The following is a 20,108-nucleotide window of genomic DNA, read 5'->3' on the forward strand; positions in this document are numbered from 1 at the left end:
CCCCCGCTGAGTCTCTCCAGTTGTAAAGTTAGACACAGCCTCTATTTGCTGTGGTCTTAGTGACCATGACTCCTCAGAAATTTTATTTGCCCGCTCCTGAAGGTGGCGGGAAAGGGCGGGAGGTGTTGCAAAGGGCCCCTGGAAGATGTTTTTACGGAATTATGAATCAAATCAGGAGATTGAGGCTTCTTTGCCACGTTTAGTTGCTGGGTGTGGGAAAGAACTACTCCTCTTTGGTCAGCCTGTGCCCACTAGGAACTGCTGCTGGAAACTGGAGCCAAGGGAGAGACCCAGCCTCCACCTTGTCCCCAGGTCCTTGATGCACAATGCTCCCACCTCCTGAGCTTTTGCCTTCCTAGGTCTTCTGTTGATTGCTGACCCAGTGACCCCTGGCCAAGTGGCAGCAGTAACACCCCACAGGGCCCCTCACTAAAGAAGTCATAGGGTGTGTGTTTCTGGGTCTGACAAATGGATGAAAACGCCAGCAGCAGAGGAGACCCTCAGAAGACAATACTCCGAATCAGATTTATGCTTACAGAAGCCAACGTAAAAATTGCTCCGCTCTTTTAATCCAAACCTAAATGTATAAAGCTGGTTGTTATTGGTTGAAAGTATGCCTGTCTGTGTGCCTCGTTTGCTTGGCAAAAGAAATTCACTTTTGTGTTCCTTAGGGCTGAAGCTAACTTGGAATAGTTGCCTCATTCACAGCTTTTACAATGGGGGGACTATGACACTGGAACTGAATCTTAGAAGCAACTGTGATCTTTTTTCACAATTGATTGTACATTCAGAGCTTATTTCTGATAAAGCAGCAGTGTCTAAGGATATTGCATTTAAAGTCATGATTCTGTTATGGAAAAGAGGACCAGAACTACATCTCAGTGAGTATTTTCTAAATTAGTTGTAGTTCATTAATAGACTAAGATTAAAAATTGGCTCACAATGGTTGATGACAATGTAGGCATTTAAAAGTGGAGGATCACACTTTTCTCTCGCTTTTTCTAGATGCATTCAGAATGGATGCATAGTGAACACTGGTTAACAAGATTTTAATTTGATGTCTAATGAGATAATCCAGCATTTCATAAAATAAACAAGATAAAGAATACATTACTAATTTGGAAAAACAGTTCCTGATTTCTTTTCATGTTTTCTGCAGCTAGCAGATAAAGAACATATTTATGAGGTACCTGTGTAGTTCAGTTGGTTAAGTGTCCCCCTCTTGATTTTGAGTCAATTGATCTCACATTCATGAGTTGGAGCCCTGAGCCCTACATCCAACTCTGCACTGACAGTATGGAGCCTGTCTCTCCCTCTCTCTGCCCCTCCCCAACTCACCTGCTCTCTCCCCAAAATAAACTTTTTAAAAAAAGAACATATTGTTAGATTGTGAAACACTGCTGCAATATAAAACAATTAGGTAACCCAAGGAGCCAAATATTTTAAACACCTTTTTAAAAAATGTATGGTTAAGCTTGGGTTTATTGTCTAGAAATAGATTGTAGCAAAATTTACTATGTGAATATTTTTTGACTCATAATGATCGCATTAGTAGTGAATACCAATAAACATATACTCTTACATAATGCATTTTGTAAAGTATTTTAAAACTCTTAAAACCATTCTATAACCCTCTGAAACATCATAAATTTCTTAAAGGATTGCTTTGGAAAACAACACATAATCCACTCAAAATGGAGGTGGAGCTGAGAAAGGATGGATTGTTTTAATATTTCTTATTACAAGACATTTCTTTTGCACTTATTACAGTAAAGAATGCAAATTCATAGGTAAGGTTATATTTTAAGGTTCTTTTTGAGGTTTAAGTATAGCTCCATTTTCACCAGTGTGATGTTTTCCTAAATATGAGACATTGCCCATCAATGAAACATCACCTTGAGCACATCTTAAATTACTACTTTTTCTACGGCATGTAAATATTAACATGACTCTATATTTGTGCTTTTTTTTTCAAGGAAGAAGTTATTCATTCCATGAATTTATTGAGTACTTCCAAACACCAGGCACAGGGTTAAACTCTGCGATCTGAAGGCAAAAATACTGAAATTTACAGTGGTTTGAGGAAGCAGGCATGTGAGTAAACAGTTACAATATACTTTCCTGCTTGCCAGGCTAGGGATGTGCAGGAGGCATAGTGGGAAGGCCTGGCCCCTTCAGGGCGAGCATCAGACCTCTGTCTGGGTAAGAAGAACGAACTGAGATGGGAAGGGTGAACAGAAGTTTGCCAAGGGACAAGTTGGTCGAGGTGGTGGTTCTCAACTTGGCAGCACCCTGGAATCACCTGGAGACTTTCAACAGCTGTGTCCCAGGCAAGTGATTTAATTGGTCTGAGATGTAGTCTGGGGCTGGGAATAATTTTAAATCCCGGGATTATTTTAACTGGAGGCACATGGGGGAACCATGGGTTATGGCATCCCAGGTAGAGGGCACAGAGTGAGCACGTGCACTGGGGCGTGAGTTTGAAGCATGATGGCCATCGCCTCATTTTATAATTCAAGCTTTGGTGGCTGGTACTTACACTTTGATATAAAGAACACAATTACATAGAAGGGAAAGAAATGTAAACCGTTATAATTCACACCCTTTACAAGTATCTTCCAAACACTGGAATAGTATTTTGAGATTAAGATCAGCTCAGAATATTAAAAGAAGCACCTGGGTGGCTCAGGTGGTTAAGCGTCTGCCTTCAGCTTGGGTCACAATCTCAAATTTTGTGAGTTTGAGCCCCGCGTCGGGTTCTGTGCTGACAGCTCAGAGCCTGGAGTCTGCTTTGGATTCTGTGTCTCCCTCTCTTTCTCCCCCTCCCCTATTTGCATTCTGTCTCTCTCTCTCTCAAAAAATAGTTCTTTTTCATCTTTCCTATATAATTTAGGGTTATTTGGGACTATGTTTTAATGCTGAAATGTAAGTTCTACACAGAGAAAGAAGTCTGTCATTTGACATACTGGCTTTTAAAGAAGGTCTTACCTAAGTTAAATACTGCTCATCATTCTGGCTGAAGGTCATTCATGATAAAGAAATTAGATTCATTTTTCTTTTTGATAATTACTGAAGTGCAATTTTAAAAGCAAAACAATGCATTTGAAAGCATTCAAAAATATATTTAAATAAGTCCTACTCTAAGATCTGAAATGTCCACTTAACTTATGTATATTACTTTGAAAGACAAAGTAATGGCTTAGTGGCTTAGTCAGTGAAGCGTCTAACTTCGGCTCAGGTCATGACCTTAAGGTTCGTGAGTTTGAGCCCTGCATCGGGCTCTGTGCTGACAGCTCAGAGCTTGGAGCCTGCTTCAGATTCTGTGTCTCCCCTTCTCTCTGCCCCTCCCCTGCTCACACTCTGTCTCTCTCTCCCTCTCTCTCTCAAAATTAAATAAACATTAAAAAAATGTTTTTAACTTAATTATCCTAGGACAAAATTTGGTTTTAATGCAACATGTAAAACTTTACAGGAGACATAATCAAAGAGCTATTTCCCCTTCTATTCTATTATGGCTTTAGTTTCTCCAAAATATCCCATTACTATTCCTTGAGGGCTTACATACTTGAATACGCCAGACAGAAGGTTTGATAAGACTGGGAGGGTCAAGCCAGGCCCTTCACCCTTGAGTAGGGCAGCGGAGGTGTTGGCTGCACAAGGTAGGGTAACCCAGTACCGAGGTCTTGGAGGTGAAAGGCATAATGGGATAGAGGCCATGCTTGTTTGAGGGACACTGCTGTTAGCTAAAATAGAGTGAGGAGTAAAGTGCGCACATAGCATTTCTGCTTTTGAATGGGGCTTCACATTCCAGAGAAGATTGAGGACAAGTTCAGAAAAATGTCTAGTAGAAGGGACGAGACAAGGGGTAGACTCCCTACAGGATACAGCTTCCTGGTGTATATACCATTTGTGTTTATACAACAGGCCCCAATGTCCCAGAGCAGTTTCTCAGCTCTGATTCCTTGATTACTCTCTGAAAAGCTGAAGGAAAACATTCCTACCCACCCAGAGATGGAGGCAACCCCCTTCGTTCCCTACTGGGGGAGGCAGATGGGAAATGAAAGGAAGTAGGACTGGTTACTCCGAGGTATGCCTCAGGCACACTCTGATTCTCTTTATCTGAGATAATATTCCTGGAGGAGTCACTTTCAAACACAAATGATAACATTACAGATGTCACTGAAATTCTCTTCAGTATTTTATGACATCTTATCAATTTGTGCCAGAGACATACTGAACTAGATAGAACAGGAGATGTGAACATCCTTCTTCCAGAACACAGGCTAGCCAATGCTGCTTTTCTTGAGAATACCAACAAACGTTTCATTGATGAAGAGGGTTCATGAAATGTATCCATTCATTTTTAATTTGGTTACCTTGAGTAAATTTTAAGCATAACGAACATGCCCTTAAGCTTCTTTTGAGTTACTTGAAAAATAGTGATGAACAAAAGTTACACATGGAGTGCTGGCTCTGGGATTTCACAGGAAGCTCACTGACACTGAAGGCCTCTGTTGGTGGGGCCTCCACGGAACACTATCCACCTGTGGTCATTGGGATTTTGGTAATAACACAAAGTCCTGATACGCTGGTTATATTACCCAGTTGTATGCAAGGGAAAAACATTCATGAACACCCACATTAGATCCCTGTTTTCCTCTCAACTGATCCTAGATGAGAAACAAAATCTACATTCGCTCTTGTTTGGCTTGGCTATGGAACCAAATGCCAAAAAATCTTAAGGAATTCTTCCATAGGCAAGACAGCGGTTGTATTTTTCTTTTACAAGGGTAGGCTAATATATCATTATATTAGCCTTGACAGAATTCTTATGTGCTAGTTCTATGAAGAAAGAACACTGGTAACTAGGCATGGAGTTTGAATTAGAAACCAAGGATTGGAAGATTGTTCTCAAATGGCCTCTAATTCCAATGTTTAGTTTTGACAGGCCTGGAGAAGAAAGTGCTGGGTGATAGCATTCTTAACTGGATCTAGCTTGGAAGGAAAGGCTCTTGGGGTGGAGAGGTAGGGTCTATCCTTCTTTCTTTTTTTTTTTTTTTAATGTTTTATATATTTTTGATACAGAGAGAGACAGAGCATGAGAGGGGGAGGGGCAGAGAGAGAGAAGGAGACACAGAATCTGAAGCAGGCTCCAGGCTCTGAGCTAGCTGTCAGCACAGAGCCTGACGCGGGGCTCGAACCCACGAACGTGAGATCTGACCTGAGCCGAAGTCGGAGGCTTAACCGACTGAGCCACCCAGGCGCCCCAGGCTCTGTCCTTCTTAAACATGCTTTTCTTTAAAAACTTTATTATGTATTTATGACTCACCTATGTGATTTCTTGAGCAGAAAAATAGAATCAGCAAATCAGTGATTTTTCTGTTCTGCCCATAGTTCTATATTGGATAATAATTTTTGTCCTTTGTACCCTAATTTCTTAAGAGATAATGGGATATATACCTAACATGGATGTATATATAGACCTCACATAATATACACATCAATAGAAAATATTTTATCATGTCACTTATTTTTTTCATAGCATTTTTCTCATCTGAAATTATTTATGAATACATTCACTTGCTTGTCATTGTCTCTCCCTTTAGAATTTAAGCTTCATGTGAACACAGACCTACTCTTACTAACTGTTCTGGCCCCGGCATCTAGAACAATGGCTGGTATATATCTTTTGATATTCCTTTATATGTATTTTATTTCTATTTGCACCTTTCCCTCTATCTTTAACTACTCATCCTACAGACTTTTGAAATACTAAGAAGAACATTAGAGGGGTTGTACTAGAGCAGTTAATCAATATGGAATTCCTTGCCAACAAAGCATGTTGATGAGACACCCTTGGGAACAGAGTGGTTTGAGTAGAGCAAGGGAAAAACAAGTGACCTTGCTTCCATGTGCTCAGTGACCCCACCTCCACATAAAGGTTTCCTAGTGTCATCTGGAGCTGCTCCATCTCTGAACATCGGAAACGGCTCTGTCCATCATGCCCTGCCCTTCTACCTCTCCCACCAGAGCTGTTGTTGGACTTGAGACTTTCAATCACCAAAAACCCTCCCAGTCCTTTCATTTTATTGGCCACTTTTGGCCTCTCTTTTTTTCTTTTGAATTTAATGCCTAGACTCACCATTTTAAATTTATTCTCCCCTGTATGCCCTGTATCTCCTTGGCCTTCTAATACAGCATTCTTAACAACCCTAACAATCAGGTCATCCCAGTTGCCTGTTTTCTTGAATTTTGCATTTAAGTAACCAAGGAAGACTATAGAAAATAATGTGTCCATCAGTCACATCACCAAGACATAGTTGTAGCAGAGGAGCACTTAACACAGATGCTTGGTCAACTTTTTATTCATTCCTGATTGGCTCCCTTTCCCTTTTACCATAATGTTCAGATTCTTATGTCTCTCTTCAGGTCCCTCAACCCAGTCCAAAACCCTGCCACTTGCAAGACTCAGACTAGCATGTGTCTGATGGCCACTGGTCTGCAAGGTTTATAAGTATTACCTCGTTGAATCTTACAACAGCCCTTTGAGGGAGGCACTGTCATTATCCCTGGTTTACAGAGGCCTAAGATCTTAAAGAAAGTAGGTGCTGGATCCGAAACTCAGGAAATCTGTCTCTAAGCTCACATTCTCTTCCTAAACTGTCTTGCTTCAGAGCTGATCCCCAGGCATTTTCAGTTCACTCCACCTCCAAACTTCTGTGTACATTCTCTCCTGACGCTTCTCAGTCAATCTCCTCTGGCCAAAGCTCTGTTTCCCAAGCCCTCCTAGCTGTTGGGGGCCTTCTCCATCATTTGTTTATTCATTTAGCAAATACTTAAGTACCTGATGTGTACTGGGTGTTAGGGACACAGAGGTAAACAAGGCTTAATCTCCCAACCTAGGAGATTATATAATCATCCACTCTTCCCTTAAATATTCAATATCTGGCCAGATCCTAGGTTATTCTTTGCATCGGCAGAGTGTTGAAATCACTGGATATTTCACACTACATCTACCCCTGACCCTGACAGGGCACCAGGTGCATGTTTGATAGATGGATGATTCCACGCAAAGTAATTACAGTTTGGAAGTTGATCCTTAGTCCTCTCTCTGACAGTGGCCCACCTCAGGAGGGCCTCTAGCTCATACCTTTCTGTCAGCAGATTTAGGAAAGTTTGGAAAACTAACTCTTTGACATTAATGACTGACTGACTAGTTGCACTTTTACTGAAATTATTCCCACCAAAGTTACCTCAAACTGGTACCTGTGGTGTAAGCCTTGTAATCTATGATTATGAAAAGAAAGACACAATCTTATTAAAGGAATTTCAGCATTTGTAAGGTGGGAGATGGGAGATATTTGTAAGACAAAGCACTTTTTAAACCCATATTTTGCAACTTTTAATCTAGTAGTTCTCTGGGCACCTGGGCATCTGACCTTGATTTGGGCTCAGGTCATGATTCCAGGGTCATGGGATTGAGCCCTGTGTTGGGCTCCTTGCTGAGCATGGAGCCTGCTTAAGATTCTCTCTCTGTGTCTCTGTCTCTCCCTTTCTGCCCCCTCCCCTAAGATAAATGTTTAAAAAATTTAGTAGTTCTCAACTAGAGGGTGATTACTGCCCCCGAAGAACATTTGGCAGTGTCTGGAGATGTTTTTGGTTGTCACAAATCAGGAGTTTGGAGGAGATGGGTCATTGCTACCAATGTCTAGTGGATAGAGGCTAGGGATGCCACAAAGCATCCTACAATGCAGGGAACCTCAAAACAAAGAATTATTGCTCCTAGTTCCTAGTTGATAACCACGAGTCTAATGGGTGAACTTGACCAGAACATTTAGCTGCCCTGTAAGTTGAGTTGAGGGAAGGGTCCCTTTGGGGATTCTGGCTAAGCCTGCTGAAGGTCTGTTGAAGAGTTACTAGAGATGAAGAATCATTTGTAACTTACAGAGTAAGTTATTTGGGCTGAGTTTCTCCATCTGATCTTTCCCAAACTTCACCTAAATCTTCTTCTTAACCCCAAGACACTTCATGCACACTTTATATCTTCTTGTATCCCCTATTTTAGTGTCTGGGGACCTGGAGAGGGAAAAGTAAATAGGCTAATCCCTGTATCTGGCAAAAGCATTTTTTTTTTACATTAGTAAAATTTCTACCCTTGGCTATAAAATTACTAATGTGGTAGAACACCATTCTCTTTTTCAACAGAGGTATAGCAAGATTTATCTCAATCCAAATTAAACGATAGGTCAAAGAGGAAAAAAGCTGGAACACTAATGCTTTTCACTGACATCAATGAAGAATTAACTTTTGAACTAAAATTAGTCTTACAGGCATATTAATGAAATATAAAGTTTATAATTTAACCAGACCTGACTAGTTATTAGCTCTTATAATGAATAATAACTGTAATTACTTAAATAATTTGCTAATTTTCTTTTTAAGTAGTAGAAATGCATACGATAGAACAATATCTTTTGAACAAATTGCTACTGCCAAATATACAGAAATAAACTTTGAAAGGATCATTAGGGCCATCAATTATTTGCATGAATCATATTCATCACATTTATATTGACTAAAGCCATTACCTATCCCTGTACTCCCATTTTGCTTCATATAACTGGCATTTATAATAAAGAATACATGTATGTATTCAAATATATTCAAATTTCAAGAAAGCAAACCCAAGAATAGCTATAAAGTATATGTTAACCACTATTTCCAAATATTGCCTGAATCCCACTTCGACTTATTGGGTGATTTCTCTTATATAGTCATTTTCCAAACCTGTAAATGTGTCAGAACCATTTAAGAACCAGTAGCAAGGCTGGGAATCTCAATATAATGGCAACAGACTCTTCAAATGATTCCGACACCTATTCGTGACCATATGTGTAGTTGCACTGTTAATGTTTATACAGATTAAAGATACTTTAGAAATGTTTCATTTGACACCCCAAAATGCCTTAGGTACTATAACTCTACCATCCCCTTCCAATGAATAAAGCGAGGTGGCCGGGGAGGTGGAGTCAAAATGTGTTAAGATGTGATTAGTAATCTTTTATCACAATAAGGACAGTGATGTCAGTGCAATCAATTCAAATTAGGGAAGGGTCACCTGTTTTTGATGTAAATGCAGTAAGTAACTAAAACTATGATTTTTAATTTGGTCAATAAGAAGCCATTCAACTAAAGATAAAGCAGTGGAGACGACCAGTCTTCCTGAACATAATTGCATCTAGTCCCCAGAAACTTCCACATCAGTCTAATAGCGTATAAATGAATCACAGTCTTAATTAACATTTCCATAAATACGCTGAAGGGCAGCTCTGAGAAAATGGAATACAGACTGAAGAGGATATGTAAGTAACCCAATTTGTACTTCTTCCCATTTCACAGCTTTGCTCTTTTGATGCCACCTAATAAACACATACCTATTTCCTCCCCACAGCACTGACTCACTCAGGACTTTGGAAGGTGACGACTCATTGATAAATACAAGGTCACATGGATAGATACTATTTTGTTTTATGAATGACAAGTATCTTCAGAAGAGTAGTTTCCAGGAATGCAATGCATTTAAAATAATGACAGGTGATTGTTTACTGGTCATTCACTGTGGTTTTGGTACTATGCCAGATGTTTTAAGTTTATTATCAGAGCAGTCACCCCATGAGATAGATGCAATCACAATTCCTATTTTACAAATAAGGAAACTAGGGTGCAGGTAACTTACCCAAATTTAAGTAGCCCATTAGTATTGGAATTTCTAAATAGTTTTTGTAAAATACAAGATAGAAAAAGTCACATAAAAATAATGGAATGCCCAGATTTGATGATTTTTTAAAACTTATTTATTTATTTTGAGAGACAGAGGGAGAGAGAGAATCCCAAGCAGGCTCCACACTGTGCAGAGCCCAACGCAGGCCTCGAACTCAAATGTGAGATCATCACCTAAGCCAAGGCCAAGAGTCTGCTTAACCGACTGAGCCATCCAGGTGCCCCTGATAAAAATTTTAAAATCTAACACTAAGGTGTCCACTTCTTTTAGCAGAGTGACTTTCAGACAGCAAGCTATGGTATTAGAAAATGTCCAGAAGTACCCACGATATGTATCCACTCAAACTGTGTGTGCATATACATGCACTCTTCTAATGTACACACATATACACAGTACATACATTGTAATTTATTGACAAAATCAAATTAAGATTTGGAAAAGTGAGATATTCCTGTCTAAAATAGTATGTTTGAAATCTTCAATTTGTGCCTGAAAATAGCTGTAGTGCATGAATATTGTCCATGTTGGGTTATTTACTGTTTGAATCATAGAGGTCTATAGTATTTGTGTTGGCATAGTTTCTGTAGAAAGATTTAAAAATATCAGGGTAGTGAAAAAACTAGATCTTTGTACTTTTGTTTGGGCATACATTTATTCAGTATCTTCTAAATAATGTTTAATTCCACAGTTGAGCTGTCATAGTATCCTATTTCTAAGTTTATTTACTTTATTTTAAGGATATTGTCTTATCACTTTTGGAGGTGTTTTGACTTGTACACAAAGTATATATATTCAGGTCTTCAAAAAATAGCAGTACACGTTCAGCAATAGCAATGTATGCCAAAAAGTTTGAGATTTAAATAACTTGCATACTAGTAAAATGTGTTTTGTGTGAGATACAAATAGAAAAATGACCCAGTATCTTAGTATCTTAATAACTTACTGGAGAGTATCAGAATTCCCCAGTAGCTCCAATAGAATGCCATATAGTCTTTAAAACTAAGCATTACAATGTTATTTTTAGTAATGTTTCTGATTCTCTTGTTAAAAGTTGCAGATCTCACGATTTTTAGAGACATAATTTCTGCCTGCCTAATTCCTTTAGGGAGCAGTGTCTTTGGCTCCACCTAGGATGGTGATCATTGATTCTACTTCAGATGATAAAGAATGATAACTCTCATAAATGTCATTAGGCAGTTGAATTCATATAGTGAATATATTATCATTAATATCTGTTCCCACTAAATACTTTTGGACAAAAATGACAAACTGAGAAGTATGTGTTTTTCCCCACACTTAAAAATCCTAAGTTTGCCAAACTATCAATCTGTGTCTTAGAAAACCTAATGTGTACTGCTATTTTTAAACCAAAAAGACAGCATGACTATGCGTAAAAGCATTTTTCTTAGCCTTTCCTTTGTCTTGATCAGATGTTAACAAGAATAAAACTGCCGGACTTAAAATATTCTACTGTTGTGCTAAAAAAAAAAAAACCAATTTAGATTGCACAAAAGTTTTCCTTTAAAGAAAATAGAACTCCGCTGTCCTTCAAAAGAGCTGTGTTGTTATCTAAAGACTATTTGCAGTCTTTTTTCACAGCAAATTCTAACAGTTAGTTATGAATGGTTTAAAAAGTAGAAAATTACTAAAATATTTGTGGAGGGTTTTATAGAGGGAAGAAAACAAAACAGGACCAAAGTTTATGTGCCGTCTTTAGTAGTCTTAATTGACCTTTTCTTCCTATTTGAGACTAAGGTAGTATCAGTATTCTGGTTTTCAGGAAATATGTACTATAAAATTTTAAAAGAATGTTATCTCACAGACTATTCATACAAGCAAAGAATTGTAACTGTAGAAATGAGATTTCAGTTACAGTTTTGCCTTTATCGCATAATATTCATTGTATAGCATTGTTCAGGTCCAAGAATGAGCTGCTCAGAATCTTTATGGTAGTCATTTTAGTTTTTGTAATCTGAGGCATATGTTCCAGAAAACAGGGATATTTGTCTGGTCCAGTGACCTTGGTGATAATAGTTATGATTGAAAGCTGCTTATAGCAAGCTTAAGTCAGCACTGTAAACAGATCTTGTTTTCGTTGTATTATTTTCAGTTTCTGAATCTATGTAGTAGTTGTATTAACAAATATTTAAATAGATATTTTTGATGTCATTTAAAAAACAAAACATGCTCTGGCCTTTTCCCCCCTTACCATTGTTACTCAGATCTTTAAAAAATTTGGGGCGCCTGGGTGGCTCAGTCGGTTAAGCCTCCGGCTTTGGCTCAGGTCAGATCTCACGTTCGTGGGTTCGAGCCCCGCGTCAGGCTCTGTGCTGACAGCTAGCTCAGAGCCTGGAGCCTGCTTCAGATTCTGTGTCTCCTTCTCTCTCTGCCCTTCCTCCTCTCATGTTCTGTCTCTCTCTGTATCAAAAATAAATAAAATGTTTTAAAAAAAAAAGTTAAAAAATTCATCCCACATCCAGAAAGTACTAATTATAAATTGCTGACCAAGCAAAGTTTTGCATTAAAATGTCACCTCATTGCTCTGACCAAAGACTTACTGTTCTGGTTTTAACTCCTCTCATTAAGCATTTTTTCCCAAGCTCCTTTCTGCAAGAAGACCCAGTGCAAAGCGGCCTTTACTTTCTATTTCCTATTGGTGAATAGACTACTTAGAGAAAATGGGAGTATAAATGTGAACAGAATAGATTAGGATGACAAGGGTTTGATGGGCATTTTCAGTACTGTATTTAAGAAAAAAAATAGCACAGCTAGGAGCGTCTGACATTGTGTTGTGTTTTATGTGGTCTGTTCATAAAATTCCCTTTTTCAGTTTATAAGAATGTTCATCTAACAGAAGAAAATGCTGTGAATATTTGTAACAACATTTTTTGTAACCAGGCCAAAAAAGGGAAAAAAAAAGGTTTTTGGGAACAAGTTAACATATAAAGTGGTTTTATATAAAACATCAACTGTCTTGTATATTTTGATAAGCAGCAGTACCAGCTTTCATTTGTAACACAGTTTGTGGCGTTGGAAGAAGAGGATTCTGTGACTGTTTAAGTGAATTATGTTAAAAATGCAAAGAGAAGATAAAATATTAAAAAACATTAAAAAAATTTTTTTAAATCTAACACTAAGGTGTCCACTTCTTTTAGCAGAGTGACTTTCAGACAGCAAGCTATGGTATTAGGAAAATGTCCAGAAGTACCCACGATATGTATCCACTCAAACTGTATGTGGGACAGGAAGGGCTGGGAACAAAAGTCTCAGCCCTGTTTTCAGTGGGTAGATCTATTTAAAAATAATTCTACGAATTACATGAGGTCATTCGGCAAGAAGGCATCAATAGGGCAGTGCTTGATGATACCCTTCCACTCCCAGAGCTTTCAATTGGCCTGTGTTTTAAATTGATCAGACTAAAGGAATGATGACCAAAGCTCTCAGGTAACAAAACCCCTCTGCATTCATCTGCAATTCCACTTTTTCCCTTCAAGTTTCCAGTGACTTCCTCTGAGCCATACCACAACATACAGGAGAGAGGCAGACAGTTCAGGGGAACATTTGGGAAACCAACTGGCAGTCCCTAGAATCACCTCTGCCTTTAGTCTCTATGATTTTATCATTGCTAGAGCCAGGTTGTAAAATCTCGAATGCGACAAGAGTCTCTTATGTCAGCTGTGGCTCCCAGAACAGTGGCTGTCAACCCTGAGCCTCCAGGAGGAATTCAAACAATGCAGAACCACCCACAGCTGGAGGCCCCCAGTCTGAATGAGGTGGTAGGGACCAAATTACTGTTGCCACTGGCACTGAGGCTTGGGCACCATGCTATCCTGTCACATTCAACTCATTATTCTTGGAGAGAGCTTGGCAAACTTTTCATTTCTTAAATCAAAGATTTCCCTATTACTCTTTGCAACTTGGCGAACTCTTGAAGAAAGTGCCCTTAAGTTACAAGAAAAGCCACCCATCAAAATCTTTGGGGGATTTGGGGAGAGAGGATTTACACTGGGATGATTTTTAAAAACTTTTAGGGTGGGGCACCTGAGTGGCTCAGTCAGTTAAGCATCCAACTTCGGTTCAGGTCATAATCTCCTGGTTTGTGTGTTTGAGCCCCACATCCGGCTCTGCACTGATAGCTCAGAGCCTGGAGCCTGCTTCAGATTATGTCTTTCCTCCTCTTTCTGCCTCTCTCCCACTCATAATCTCTCTCTCTCCCAAAAGTAAGTGAGCATTTTTTTTTAAAGTTAAAAAAAAATAAAACTAAGGTGGAGGGTACCTGGGTGACTCAGTTGGTTGAGTTTCTGACTGTTGATTTCAGCTCAGGTCCCGATCTCACAGGTTGAGAATGCTATCCCTACATCAGGTTCTGCACTGACAGCATGGAGCCTGCATGTGATTTTCTCTCTTTCTCTCTCTCTGCCCCTCCCTTGCTCATGTGTCCATGCACTCGTGCTCTCTCTCAAAAATAAATAAACATTAAAAAAAAAAGACACCTTAGGTGGGTAAAGCGATGGGTAAAATAGGTGATGGGGATTAAGACATGCACTTGCGGTGATGAGCACGGGTGATGTATGGAGGTGTTGAATCACTGTATTGTACACCTGAGACGGATATTACACTGTATGTTTACTAGCTGGAAATTAAATAGAAACTTAAACAATAAATAAAAACCATTTTAGATGGATTTATGGATCACATTAATGAAGGTATAAACATACCAGCTTGTAGTATGAATTTCATCTTTATCCTCACTTTTCAAAATTCCTCCATTTGTAAGATCTGCTTCAAAACAAAATCTCTTTAGCTTTCTGACTTGTTATGCTAATTAACAGAAAAAATATTTTTCTTGTTCTCCATTCCCTTTACATTTGTTTCTATTTCTTTGCACATAGTTAACACACAATGTTATATTAGTTTCAGGTGTACCACTCAGTGACTTGACAAGTTTTATATTATACTAATGTTCACAAGTGTATCCACCATCTTTCCATTACATCATTGTTATAATATCATTGACTGTATTCCTTAGTCTGTGCCTTTATTTTTGTGACTTATTCATTCAGGAATAAGCCTGAACCTTCCTCTCCCCTTCACCCACTTTGCCCAACTTTCCACCCCCTTCTCTCCCTTCTGGCAACCATCAGTTCTCTGTTTTATAGGTCTGATTCTGCTTTTTGTTTATTCATTTGCTTGTTTTTGTTTTTGTTTTGTTTTAGATTCCACATATGAGTGGAATCATATGATATTTGCCTTTCTCAATCTGACTTATTTCACTTAGCATAATACCCCCTAGGTTTGTTTTTAGATACATCGAGCACTGCAGTGTGCCAGCAGGATAAAATGTTGCTAATTGTACTGTTCTGCAGTGCTGATAACATGCCATTCGCTTTATGTCAGTTCTCCCCCTACCACCCAGCAACTATTTCTAGCCAATGGTATCACTTTTATGTGTATTGCTTCCAAAAATTAAAATTTGCAAAAGTATGTTCCTAAAATTAGGGAATTACACATATATTTAAAATCATTCATTTGCATACCAAATGAGGACACATCAATTACAGAGTAAAATTAGTTTATAAAGGATTTTCATTTAATGGTTGTTACATAAATGCTTACTCTTCCCCTTAAATAGGAGACATATCCATACACAAAGTTTCCTGCCACTTATCTTGAAAAACAAAACTTTATTTGTTAAATGTAAAAGGCACCTGCTATTCCACGTGAAATGGGTAATGCAGGTGAGAAGATGGTTCAGGATGGAGCTGGCCTTTTCTTCCCTACAGTTGCTCTGTCTTGTCTTGTCAGCCCCCCAGGGGTGGGGTGCGGGGCACTCTCTCCTGCCCCTCTGGTCCTCCCTCTCTGGGTGCAGAGTCAGGACAGAAGAACAGCTACTCCATGGCCCTTGGGAAAAGAGCGCTGTACCTTGTAATAATGACAGTCCTTCCGGAGGCCACCTCCCCCATTCTGACCTTTTCCCTCTAGATTTGATCTTCGAATTAGACTTCACATATAAAAAAGTGGCATTTGAACAGCATTTTGCAGTTTTTAAACCAGAAGCATCTCATTTGCCTCTTGGCAACAGTATAGGGACTTGAGGACCATCTTCAACACAGGTCAGCTTTTCACAAGGCTGCTTCTCGTAGCTGCCTGGAATGGGCTGACAGCACATCGCCAGACAGGGAAATAGGCAACTGTAGGCAAATGTGATCAACTGACCAGAGCCAGTCAATTAGCTGCAGACAGGCCTAGGACCGCAGGGTGGCTGGGGGCAGGGGCAGGGGCAGGCAAGCGACGACCCCCCCCCCCCCCCCCCCCCCCCCCCCCCCCCCCCCCGCCAACCTTCCTCGTTTATTCTGCAGATGTGAAAAGAAACAGGTGGGAGTGAAGAGACAGGTACACAGCAAATGTCTCATTGTGTCCTTTAGTAGGGAAAAAAATGTTTTTCCAGAGAAAGGATATTTGGAAAAGACCAGTTGCAGCTGCTTTGTGGCGTGATTACTACACGGCAGGCACTCGCCTAAGTGCTTTTGTTTTGTTTTGTTTTCATTTAATTCTTATGCCTCCCACAAGCCTGTGAAGTAGGTAGCATTATTATTTCTTTTTCTTTTTGTAATCACTTTAAAAAGATGAGGTAACTGAGTCATGGAGAAGTCCCTTGTCCTAAGAGCTATTTTCTCCCCAGGTTTCTTGAGATATAATTGACATATGACACTGTGTAAGTTTAAGGTACACGGTCTGATGATTTGATACACACATATATAGCAAAATGATTACCACAATAAGATTAGTTAACACATCTGTCCTTGTCTAAGTTCTAAAGCCAGGATTCAAACCCAAACAATCTCACTGCAGAGAATATGTTCTCAACAGCTGGATGTGCTGCCTTCTGATAAAATTTAATTCAAACACTAAGAGAAATGAGAGCATGTTAAATGGTTTCCTAAATATACTTGTTTAAAAAGTGAATAACAAAGGGCCTTTACTTCTCTGTGAAAGTTTTGCTTGCCAGGACTTGGGCTTATGGAATTCAGAGCAGGGCTGAGTCTGCGCACAGAGCTATGCTAGCCTCTGTCTACTTAATATTGGAAAGGATCAGAAACTTAACACAAGGCACTGGTCAGGAGAAGAATAATTTAAAAAAAGAGTTTTATAGCTGGAAAGAAACCTAGATAGTTTAATCTCACCTTTTCATTTTATAAATGAGCAAACTAAAGCTCAGATTAAGTGACTTTATCCAGGTTACAAACAGCTAACTAGTAGCAGAGCCAGGATTCCAACCCACGCTTTCTCTCTGCATTGTGTGTTACTCTAAGCTGCCTCCAAATTTGTGAGAGATAATTTTCCATTTCCTTTTCTAATGTTTTAAGAAATGTCAAAAGCTAATATCCATGTATTTAAGTAAATTTATCTAAATTTATTTTTGCCTCTATTATATACAATGGTAAATGGAAATGTATTTGGATTTCCCAAGAGTACTTGAATTTCATGAGTTTTACATTTCCTACAAAGGGGCCAGGCTCAGCAATTTAATTTTCATGGGCTAAGAGCTCGGATTAAAGCCTTTACCTTGACAAATAATTGGTTTTGAGAATAGGGGATAGAGCTAATTCAGAGAGATGATAAGCATTCATTCATTTATTCAGACATGTATTACATGCCCATTATGTTTTAGGCACTGTGCTAGGTATAGGTCATACAAATATAATTATGACATAGTTCTTTTCCTTTAGGAATATTTTTTCACTTTCTTTCTTATTAGCAAAATATCTGATATATACTTGTTGCTCTCAAATTAGGTTGATGTCTTCCAAGGTGTATGAAGAGTATTACTCGTGATATGCCACATGATTTTAGATGGTAAGTGAGACATGCATTTTCAAAAAATAGTTATATGTTCATTTCAGTGTATTTTAGAAAAACCAAAAACAGCTCAAAACCCATATTTAATAGATATTATGGCTTAGGACATGGCTAATTACGCTCACGATCCATTGTATGCAGATCGCATGAGCTACAGGTCTGATGCTCAGGCATGTTCTGTAAACCCTCTGCCATAACATCTTGGAAGTATGGCTATGTGGATTTTTTAAAGTTTATTTATTTTGAAAGAGAGAGAGAGAGTGCACACGAGTGCCTGAGCATGCATGTAAGCAGGCAAAGGGCAGAGAGAGAGAGAAACCCAATCAGGTTCCATGCTGATGTGGGGCTCAATCTCACCAACCAGGAGATTATGACCTAAACCAAAATTAAGAGTCAGACGCTTACCGACTGAGGAACCCAGGCACCGTGACAATATGGATTTTTGAAAGTACAGATGATATAGGGGCGCCTGGGTGACTCAGTCAGTTAAGCGTCTGACTTCGGCTCAGGTCGTGATCTCAAGACTTGTGAGTCTGAGCCCTGTGTTGGGCTCTGCGCTGACAGCTCAGAGCCTGCAGCCTGGTTCAGATTCTGTGTCTCCCTCTCTCTCTGCCCCTCCCCAGCTCACACTCTGTCTCCGTCTCCTTCAAAAGTAAATAAACATTAAAACAACTTTTTTATAAAGTGCAGATGATATGGATTCTGCATGTACTGAATTTCCGTGTTCATCTCTGCATTTCTTTAAAGGATGTATCAAACTATGACTTCTTAAGTTGACTCTCATTTAGTATGTGAAGTATAATATATAACTTTATTATGTTAGTCATGCATAATACCATTCTCTAAGCACATATTATAATTGATTAGAGTTATTATTATTTATACTGTTTGCTTTAATATGTTTGATTTATGAAATGTAACATTACTTTTGATTATAATTTTATGGTTACCTTATAATTATGGCCAACTTATTCACTTTTTCATTCTTAATTCCACTATATGTTTGCAGTACAAACAGTAAACATCAAAACGAATTAGTAAAAACAAGCCATGTTACACTTACTTGTTTAATGAGACGGTTGAGCTTTTAGTTAGCATCTGTAGCTTCATCCTGCATATCTGCGCCACAGGCTTTTTGCGATATTACAACGATCTCACACGCCTACATCACTCCCTTGTAAGCTCTTAAAAAACAAACTACCAGGCTATGAATGACTGGGCGAGGTGTAAAGGCTATAGCATTCCTGAGGAAGCTAGCATCTCAGCTTTCCTGACTAAAAAACGCTGATTGTATGATTGTTAAAAAGAGGGAGTGACAAAGAGGAGGAAAACAACAGCAGACTCCTAGGACCAGTCTCCAGAGAGTCTGATTTAGTAGACTGGGGCTGATTGATTATTCTGCAGTGTAAAAACCTCAACACCAGAAAATTCAAACCTACAGAAAAAGATTGTAAAAAATCCCCACCTGTCCTGTAACTCAGACTGAAGTTATTAATATTTTCCCATATTTGCTTCATCTATTTTTTAAGGATTTTGCAGCAAATCCTAAGTATCCCAACATTTCATATAGAGCACTTGAGTATGCATCCTTAAAAACTGGCCTTTTGTTAATAACCAGATACCATTATCATACCTAACAAAATTAGCAATAATTCCTTAGCCTTCAAGCTCTCTCTGTATCCCCAAAATGTCTTCTTATAGTTGGTCTGTTGAAATTCAGATCCAAATTAATGCCATACATTGCGTTTCATTATTATACAAGTTCGTTTTGTTGTTTATTTATTTTGGGAGAGCAAGAGAGCATGTGCAAGTGAGGGAGGGGCAGAGAGAGGGAGAGAGAGAGAGAGAGAGAGAGAGAGAGAGAGAGGGAGAGAGAGAGAATCCCAAGTGGGCTCCACACTGTTAGTTCAGGGCTCAACATCAGGAACTTTAAGGTCATGACCTAAGCCAAAGTCCAATACTTAACCAACTTTTCCACCCAGGCGCCCCTAGTTTTTTTTTTTTTTTTTTTTTTTAATGAAGAATTCCCCTTTCACATGAAAACTGCTATTAGGCAGCACTCAGTCAGGTTAGCTCTCTAGGCTTTTACAAGAAAATTCAAATTTAGAAAAGGTCATTGATTTCATTTCTTTTTTAACATATTTCTATGCTCTATGGGAGTACCAGTCAGGGTCCTTTTATGGGCGATATGAGATAGAATGTGAGTGAGAAATGGAAAGAGGTGCCTGAATGTATGAACTCGGGATAGGCAAGAAACTGTAGTCCTAAAGCAATTGCAAAGTCCTGTGCTGTCTTTCCCCCAAATATTTTATAAAACATCTAAGTTCTTCTTTTCAATGTATAAACTTGTGGAATCACCAGGTTGTACACTTGAAACTAATATAACATTGTGTGTCAGCTATACTAAACAAACAAAAAAAAAGGTTTTCTTTTCAAGCAGTCCAGGAAATACTCCGTGCAGCGCCCC

The 20,108-nt window shown here is 38.9% G+C and overlaps 2 long non-coding RNA genes across 2 annotated transcripts in view; both read left to right on the forward strand.

The window, feature by feature from the left end:
• LOC115301815 overlaps window positions 1–5,626 on the forward strand; it is a 14,546-nt gene extending 8,920 nt beyond the window's left edge. Inside the window, exons 2-3 of the long non-coding RNA XR_003913305.1 lie at window positions 1,977–2,094; window positions 5,607–5,626. This is a non-coding gene — a long non-coding RNA (uncharacterized LOC115301815). The remainder of the gene's footprint in view (window positions 1–1,976; window positions 2,095–5,606) is intronic.
• A 3-nt stretch (window positions 5,627–5,629) lies between these two features.
• Window positions 5,630–20,108, forward strand: part of LOC115301814 — a 40,171-nt gene continuing 25,692 nt past the window's right edge. Inside the window, exons 1-2 of the long non-coding RNA XR_003913304.1 lie at window positions 5,630–5,678; window positions 17,578–17,638. This is a non-coding gene — a long non-coding RNA (uncharacterized LOC115301814). The remainder of the gene's footprint in view (window positions 5,679–17,577; window positions 17,639–20,108) is intronic.

Source organism: Suricata suricatta, chromosome 9, assembly GCF_006229205.1.
Source record: "Suricata suricatta isolate VVHF042 chromosome 9, meerkat_22Aug2017_6uvM2_HiC, whole genome shotgun sequence".
Taxonomy (NCBI): domain Eukaryota; kingdom Metazoa; phylum Chordata; class Mammalia; order Carnivora; family Herpestidae; genus Suricata; species Suricata suricatta.